The following is a 9,237-nucleotide window of genomic DNA, read 5'->3' on the forward strand; positions in this document are numbered from 1 at the left end:
CTTTTTTTGTTGCAATAAACTAATCAAACAAGAGCAATTAAATGACTCACAACAAATAATATAACAAGTAGATTATCCATAAACAACACAATGTCTGATTTTTTGAAATTGACATCTCATACAAAATTCTTAATGATGTGCTTGCAGGAGTATAATGCACCTATTTGATTAAGAGGCACAAACTACATAATGAATTATGGACAGCTTATCATTTGGTGTGCACCTCCAAGAAATGTTACTGCAGACAGGGACTGGATAAAACTTATACTGTAAGTTATCCCATCAAAGAGGTGTGACTTTTGAAGAATTTGCTTGGCTTTAGCACTCCCCACCAATGTTGCACCTGGATTTGGTTGGGGGTAACCAGAGATAACTAACAGCATATTTAGCACACTGCAGTATCAGACTTTTTAGGCTACCTAACTTAAATAAACAAAATATAATGTATCCTTTTTTGGTGGGTGTAGATGCAAGTATTGCTGTTGTTTATAGACAAGTGGGAGTAACAATTATCACTTTGCAGTACGCTAAATGAAATAGCGATAGCTTTTTCATAAGCCATCCAAAAATTATTTCGTTAATTAGTGAGACAAAACACATGTATTGTATCATTATGATTCTGAAGAACTATTGTCTCCTCGGCTAGACGTTAAGAAAATTATCCTTTTTGGGGTCTGAGAATGGGTTTGATAATCACAAAATGAGTAGGCAATTGCAATGGCTTTTTATAAATCCATACAAAAATATTTTGTTCTGCAGAAAAACAGTTGCACTGTTCTGAACGTGAAGAAGTCAGGCTTGTTGTCACCATCACTTTTAAAAAAAATTGCCTTATTTTGAGAGCTGTTTCTTGAGGTTAGCAAAACAAGAGATAATACATCAGTAGTTCTGTTTAGCACTATAAAACACAGTGGACAGTCAAGAGTTGAACAGCAGGAGCAGCACAGCAGAAAGTTATTACAGGTCAGGTAAGGAGATTCCTGACAGTTTTTGACAAACCCTGGTAGCAGCAGTGCTACAATATAGATGACATAATGGACAGGTAGTAGATGCTGAAAGTGGTCCAATGGCACTGGCAGCAGCAGAATGTCCATTGAATGTCACCTACACCATTCTGCTGCTGCCAGTGACATCATTTAGACAGATGGTAGGCCAATATATTCATTTGTCATCTCCCATCCTCAGTTTGCCTGTAAAATTCCAAATAAGGGTCTGATTTTCCAAATAAATCCTTATTGTCCAGTTTTCTTGCTTCCATTTCAAACTGCGCCACTCTGTTATTCTTAATTTCTTCTACTAAAACCGTAATTGTTCCTTTTCCGGCTGGCCTCCCATTTTTTAAGGAAAGAGGTTTGGTCAATATCTTGCTGGAGACAATCTGTCCCAAAGTACACTCAAACTCCCTCAAAAAATCATCATCGGCCAGATCATATGTTTTATTGTCAATATCATAAATCGCAAATGTCAGCTTCTGGACTATCTCAAAGTAGTAGTCAACCAAAACCTCCTGCCAAATTTGGGGTTCAGACAATTTTTCACTCTTTCTGTGCGATCAACCTCAAATCATTGCTGGCCACTTGTGTTCATGAGGAGGACACATAATGGATCGGATTTGGAGCCAACATCTTTATCAAGGAGATTGTCACAGAAAATGCTCAATTCCATTTTGGTTACACCTCGTGCAGCCATTTGCAAGTCTCTGTATAATCAGCAGCCATGGGAGACGTCCCCTCCTGGCAGCAGTAGAACGTGCATTGAATGGCACCTACACCATTCTGCTGCTGCCAGTGTGATCATTCAGACAGATGGTAGGCCAATATATTCATTTGCAGCAGCCATAGGTAGATGAAAGTCTGCAATGGTCCATGTCTGATTCATTTTGACATTTGTTAGGCTTTTCAAGCTTGTGGTAGATAACATGGTCTGGTTTGGTCTGACAAATCCAATGGCTGTACTGATTACAATCTCTTACATGATATTGGAGGCTGGATATGACAGTACTCCCTAGCTAGCTGGTTCAGTTTTTTCCACTGGTCTGATGTGTTGACCCATAAATCCATTGGATCGGGACTCATGGCATCTGTCTTAGAAAGGGCACAGTCTAGATATGACTGAAACTGGCTGTTCAGATGGTACATCTGTGGGAAATGAAGTGTGTAAGGTTATAACAATGGCAGAAAAAATATCTGGTCCATTATCTATAATAATAAATGCCCTAACCAGCTTCCGGTTGTAACAACTTCCGTCCAGTTGTAACCGGTGACGTCACCACACACACACGCACATGTTAACCCTCAACACACCACACCGCCTCAACACACACTCCTCTCACCTTTCACCTCCACTCATGTCCACTCACTCTTTCACACCACATACGTTCCTTTCTCTCACTCCGTTTCTCATACTCACACCGTCATCGTCGCTGCCCCGACATCTTCCTCTGCCGCCGCGATCCAGGATCCAGACGTTCTCCAGGCCGCCGACATGTTCTTGCGGGACTTCACGAAATCCAAGATGGCGTCCCGCAAGAACATGTCGCTGGCGTGGGCGACATCGGGATCCAAAATGGCGTCGGCGTAATCTCGCGAGATTTCGCCGACGCCATCTTTTTGGATCCCGATGTCGTCCACGCCAGCGACATGTTGTTGCGGCGATGCCATCTTGAATATCGCGGGATTTCACGAAATTCAAGATGGCGTCCTGCAAGAACATGTCGGCGGCCTGGAGAACGTCTGGATCCTGGATCGCGGCGGCGGAGGAAGATGTCGGGGCAGCGACGATGACGGTGTGAGTATGAGAAACGGAGTGAGAGAAAGGAACATATGTGGAGTGAAAGAGTGAGTGGACATGAGTGGAGGTGAAAGGTGAGAGGAGTGTGTGTTGAGGCGGTGTGGTGTGTTGAGGGTTAACATGGCAAGAGGTGTTAACGACGTCGGCGAAATCTCACGAGATTTCGCCGACACCATCTTGCATTCGTGAAATTGTGTCATTTACCTCACGCCGACTTGCTGTGCGGACGCTTGGCATTGCCTGTACCACCATAACTACTGCTGCCTTGCTCCTCTGCCAGTGTCTAATTACAGGATCAATTTGCCTCTACCGCTATAATTACTGCTGCATTGCTCCTCTGCCTGTGTCTAATTACAGGGCCAATTTGCCAATACCGCCATAACTACTGCTGCCTTGCTCCTCTGCCGGTGTCTAATTACAGGGCCAATTTGCCTCTACCGCCATAACTACTGCTGCCTTGCTCCTCTGCCGGTGTCTAACTACAGGGCCAATTTGCCACTACCACTTCATAACTACTGCTGGGCAATTACAGGGTCAATTAGTATCTGTTTACTCTACAATACTCCAGGACGCCTTCTTCACTGCCAGATAACTGCCAAATAGACTCCTTTACCTGTGCCAACATGAGTCATAACAAAAAGTATCCCAATGCCAGTGAAAGGAAAGCAGCTTTAGCACTACGACAAAAACAACGCTGTGCTAATGAGACTCCTGAGGAAAAACACCATCGCCTTGAGAAGATTAAGGCTTATAAACGCCGTCGCCTCACACACGAATCCCCTAACTCTAAATCCATAAGATTGGCTGAAGAAGCCTCTGCACGCCGTCACCGCCGACAACAGACGGCCTCTTCCTCATCATTATTATTAGACTCACAACAGGATGCTTCCACATCAGCATGTGGAACAATTTACTGCTACACTTCATCCCATATGCCGTTCACTGACATAACTAATCAGCAATCTGTTTCTGCCCTATCAATACCACCATTCAATACCGATGCACAGTATGCCAATGCCAGTGAAAGGAAAGCAGCTTTAGCACTACGACAAAAACAACGCCGTGCTAATGAGACTCCTGAGGAAAAACAGCATCGACTTGACAAGATTAAGGCTTATAAACGCCGTCGTCTCACACACGAATCCCCTAACTCTAAATCTATTACATTGGCTGAAGAAGCCTCTACACGCCATCACCGCCAACAACAGACGGTTTCTTCCTCATCATTATTAGTAGACTCACAACAGGATGCTTCCACATCAGCATGTGGAACAAGTTACTACCACACTTCATCCTATATGCCGTTCACTGACATAACTAATCAGCAATCTGTTTCTGCCCTATCAATACCACCATTAGTCAATACCAACGCACAGTTTCTTCACATACAAGCTGCAGTTAGCCCGCAGAAAGTGCAACGAAGACAAATATACGTTGGTCTCAAAACTAGGCGCACCCCATCGGTTGGACATGCACTTCTACTACAACCTCACATTTTCACTAATGATGAAAATAGTATTACCGAACACAGCTGTGGTGACATGACCCATGTATGTGAGCATTGCGAAGCTTTGCATTTTGTAGCAGAGATACCTTCTGATAACAACTTTACGCTCTGCTGTCAGAAGGGTAAAGTCCATGTACCCATACTACAATATCCTGATGTCTTTACACGTTTGCTGAAAGGGCAAAGTGAATTTAGCAAAAATTTCATGGATAATATTCGAAGTATTAACAGTTCCTTTGCTTTTGCCTCCATGGGTGCAAATATTTCACCACCTCCTTGATATGGCCCATACTTTTTCCGCATACATGGCCAGATCTATCATAGAACTGAAACACTACATCCCTCAGATGACCAGCAACGCGCATTTGCCCAACTTTACATTCTCGATACCACTACCGCAAACGAACAACGCTTACGATGTAAAGAAAATCAAAAATGTCATCCTACATTGATGAACATTATTGCCCTTCAAATCCAAACTATTAATCCTTTTGTGGAAGCTTATCAAATGTTACGTGATGTGGAAGAACAAGAAAAAATTAAATCTCTACAAAACGGAACTGTCATGCCAAACATCACTATGGCTATTAAACAAGACCGTACTCAAGACCCTCGACGCTACAATAATCCCACTGTCAGTGAAGTAGCAGTCGTGTTTCAAAATGACAATGGTGAGCCACTAATCTCCACTCACAGGATTTCAGAATACTCAAGATGGCATGGCCGCAACAACATGTCGCCGGCGTGGACAATGTCAGGATCCAGGATGGCGCCGGCGGAAGAAGATGTCGGGGATCGTGGAGCAGCGACGATGACGGTGTGAGTATGAGAGACGGAGTGAGAGAAAGGGTCGTATGTGGAGTGAAAGAGTGAATGGACGTGAGTGGAGATGGTGTAAGGTGAGAGGAGTGTGTGTTGAGGCGGTGTGGTGTGTTGAGGAGGTGTGTGTGTATTGAGGGTTAACATGGCAAGAGGTGTGTCACTATCCTCTCGATGCGATAGCATCGGGCCTTAATCTACTATAATAAATGCGCTAAGCAGCTTCCGGGTTGTAACAACTTCCGTCCAGTTGTAACTGGTGACGTCACAGCACACCTCTTGCCATGTTAACCCTCAACACACCACTCCTCAACACACACTTCTCTCACCTTTCACTATCTCCACTAATGTCCACTCGCAGGATTTCAGAATACTCAAGATGGCATGGCCGCAAGAACATGTCGCCGGCGTGGACAACGTCGGGATCCAGGAGGCGCCGGCGGAAGCAGATGTCGGGGATCATGGAGCAGCGACGATGACAGTGTGAGTATGAGAGACAGAGTGAGAGAAAGGGTCGTATGTGGAGTGAAAGAGTGAGTGGATGTGAGTGGAGATGGTGAAAGGTGAGAGGAGTGTGTGTTGAGGAGGTGTGTGTGTATTGAGGGTTAACATGGCAAGAGGTGTGTCACTATCCTCTCGATGCGATAGCATCGGGCCTTAATCTAGTATCAAATATGCTGTCAGTGCTGCTGCTGTTTTGGCTACTTGTTATAGCCTTACTGCTCATGCAGGCTTAAATACATTGTGCATGCATTGATCGCATAGGGGTCTGCTGGTCAGTCATGTAGGTGGCAAGCATTTGTTTTGTGAAAACTTTGCAAAGCCGGTGACAAAGCTTATCCTAGAAGTAAGCAAATTTAAACTACTTTTCAGAAGCGGAAACAAAATCCTCACTTTGATTTTATAGCAAGAGTCTAAAAGTGTGGCTATCAAATGGTCATCAATTTGCTTCATGTTTATAAATCATGTGCTGTTATACAAGCATTGCAGCATATTACTATGCCTGCTAGAACAAACGAGGGCACCGTTGACTCATTGTCATAACCCTACTACATTAGATAGTTGTCATTGCCAGCATAGTAGACCTCATAATTTTTGTTTTGACTGTCATCCTCTGGCCTGGCTTCAGAATAAAAAAGGGCTTCCAAAGCACCTTATAATTTGTCATGTCAACATGACCAATTTCTGTTTTTGCATTTTTCTTTGGAAAGGCCAGAAAAGTATCAACCCTATTCAATAGGTCTTCAATCGCAAAGTATGTGCCAAGGCAGCATAATCCACAAACTGGAAAGGCACCAAATGCACAACCAACAACTTGACAAGATGGGAGTTCAGTTGGCAAACCAATGAATGACTGGGAGCATATGCTTGTTTCCTTGACACAATAGGTCATGGATATTTTTCATTTTGCAGAAAAAAGGGAGGAAGAGTTGTAATTGAAGTACGACTTGCATTCGAGCATGATGATTGATGATGGTGTTGATGATGACAGTGAACAAACATATGCTACCTAAGGGTGAGGTTTGGCTTACAGAAAGACGAGCAAGGTGAGGAGGACAACATAAGATTTTCTCTGATTGGCCAGCTTGACTTTTTCAAATGAGCAGGTGATGTCACTTTATGTGTTGATGGAGAGCAGTAGTTCCTAGTCTATAAAAGCTGGGATGTATGAAGCATTGCCCTGATAGTTCTTATTCTTAAGATGTCAAATGTTATTATCGTTCTACTAATTCTTTACCGATTATTATAATGCGAATGCTTAGTATAGAACTTTAAAACTTGTTGAGCTGTTTGGCTCTAGGGCCAGAGAAAAAGCAAATCTTGTCCCTTTGTAGAAAGGTTGTTCCCTATACAGGTTCTGTATCCTGGATAGAGTGCAGAATATAGAATGCCAATTTGTTCCTTTCTCTTTTTCTTTTCTAACTAATCCCTGTGTCTATATATTCAGTCTTCACCCTCTTTCCAAACTTTGAAGCTCTCTTTTCAGAATGCAGAACAAACCCCTTTTTTAAGTATTCCCCTATATGGTGTTACAATTGAATCAAGCAATGTGAGATCCTTGAAAGACTGTGGATTGAATGCTCCCCAGAAGAGATTCCAGGTCCTCTACGATAAGAACAAATGTAAGATTCAGGTGTTGCTACTTCAGGAAATGCATTTTAAGGTAGGCCATATCCTGCTTTTAAGAATAAATACTTTACAACTTAGATCCAAAGCGCTAAACCAGAAGCAAAATTGAGGGGAATGACAATTGCCATTCATATGTCCCTCCACCATGCCCTGGTGGACTCTTGCAGTTATCTTCAGGGTTGTTACAGTTTTCTCAAACTGAAAACACATTTTCTTATTTACTCTTGTGAATTAGTACCTCCATAATGTAGGATCGGTATGTTTGTAAATTGTTTTTAATGCATCTATCTGAATTTACTTTAGAAATTTTGGTGGAGAATTTAATTTTACACTGGAACCATCTGTAGATACATTTGTTCCACTAAGGCAATTTTGCCCTCTTCTTCAGCGACACTTTTAATGCACTACGCCTGGTATATGTTTGGAGAATCTTGAACCCTTGTACCTCGTATATATATTATTCTCCAACTCACATTTCATTTAGTTGGATCAATTATTTTCTTAGTTAGTCATTTCATATTCTCATATTATCATATTATCCAACAAACAGGCTCTCCATGCATGTGCTGTGACTGTCACACAGCCGCAATATCTCCTCACTTGCACCAGCATGATGTTCCGCACCCCATGGGGACACGTAAGGCAGTTTTACACACGCTCTCTGTCCGCACAGGTCCAGGGAAGCACGGGAAGTTTGAAGATGTAGCCCACTTAGTCAATGGTGTGGCACCACACTCGCTCACAACCCTGACAGGCTGAGAAACCCCTTTCACTAGTACCAGTGAGACAGAGCTCTGCCAGCCTTGTAGGACTGTCACCTATTCCTCGTTCGATATAAGTCCGGTCCGATAATGGATTATATTGGGCCAGAAGCCAGCTCCAGCAGCACTGGAATTTAAACATAGAAAAAGATGCGTGGATGTTTGGATTGAGATTAGAGATGAGCGACTTTGCCTTTTTAAGGGTCGAGTGGGTTTCATGAAACCCGACTTTCTAAAAAGTCGAGTCGAACGAAGTCGGCCGACTATAGGGAAAAGTCGGGGGTCTGACTGAAGCACAAAACCCAATGCAAGTCAATGGGGACGCAACTTTATAATAATAGTTACGCACTGAAAACTGGGGGTTATTTGGATAAAGTTGTGGGGGGGTAGGGCTGGCTCCAGGTTTTCATGTGCCCTGGGCCAAAGAGCGCCCCTTTAACACATACCACAACTCATGATGCTCCTATACGGCACAGAAATATAGGTATAGTACAAAGACAAATACTTCACTGCTTACATGACTTGACTGATCTATTTTAAATTCTACAATAGCTCAAAAAAAGGATAGTATATTACTCCATACATTATTATGGCCATGACATTGTGCGCCATACAGAATAATGAGCCCCATATATTTCTCCATACAGAATAATTGGTCACATATAATGTTCCATACAGTATATGATGAGTTCCACATAATGCTACAGTATATGATGGTCCCCATGGACGATGTTCCAGTGTGTTATGGGCCCAAATAATGCTCCATATATAACGGGCCCCATTTCTAATGCTCCAGTGTATCATGTGCCCCATAGATGCTGCTCCAGTGTCTGATCTGCCCCATTTAGAATGCTCCAGTATATGATGGGCCCCATGGATGATGCTCCAGTGTCTTATGGACCCAAATAATGCTCCATATATAATGTGCACCATTTCTAATGCTTCAGTGTATAATGGGCCCTGTTTAATGCTGCTCCAGTGTCTGATGTCCCCCATTTGGAATGATCCAGTATATGATGGGCCTCATGGATGATGATCCAGTGTCTTATGGGTCCTAATAATGCTCCATATATAATGGGTCCCATTTCTAATGCTCCAGAGTATCATGTGCCCCATAAATGCTGCTCCAGTGTCTGATCTGTCCCATTTGGAATGCTCCAGTATATGATGGGCCTCATGGATGATGCTCCAGTGTCAGATGTCCCCCATGTGGAATGCTCCAGTATATGA

General features: G+C 43.1%; 1 pseudogene; it reads right to left on the reverse strand.

Moving 5' to 3' along the window:
* Positions 1 to 1,168: 1,168 nt before the first annotated feature.
* Positions 1,169 to 1,689, reverse strand: LOC141086036 (copine-3 pseudogene; annotated as a pseudogene).
* Between the last annotated feature and the right edge of the window lie 7,548 nt (positions 1,690 to 9,237).

This window comes from Dendrobates tinctorius, unplaced genomic scaffold (assembly GCF_039654945.1).
Source record: "Dendrobates tinctorius isolate UK_male_01 unplaced genomic scaffold, ASM3965494v1 ptg000030l, whole genome shotgun sequence".
In the NCBI taxonomy this organism is placed as follows: Eukaryota; Metazoa; Chordata; class Amphibia; order Anura; family Dendrobatidae; genus Dendrobates; species Dendrobates tinctorius.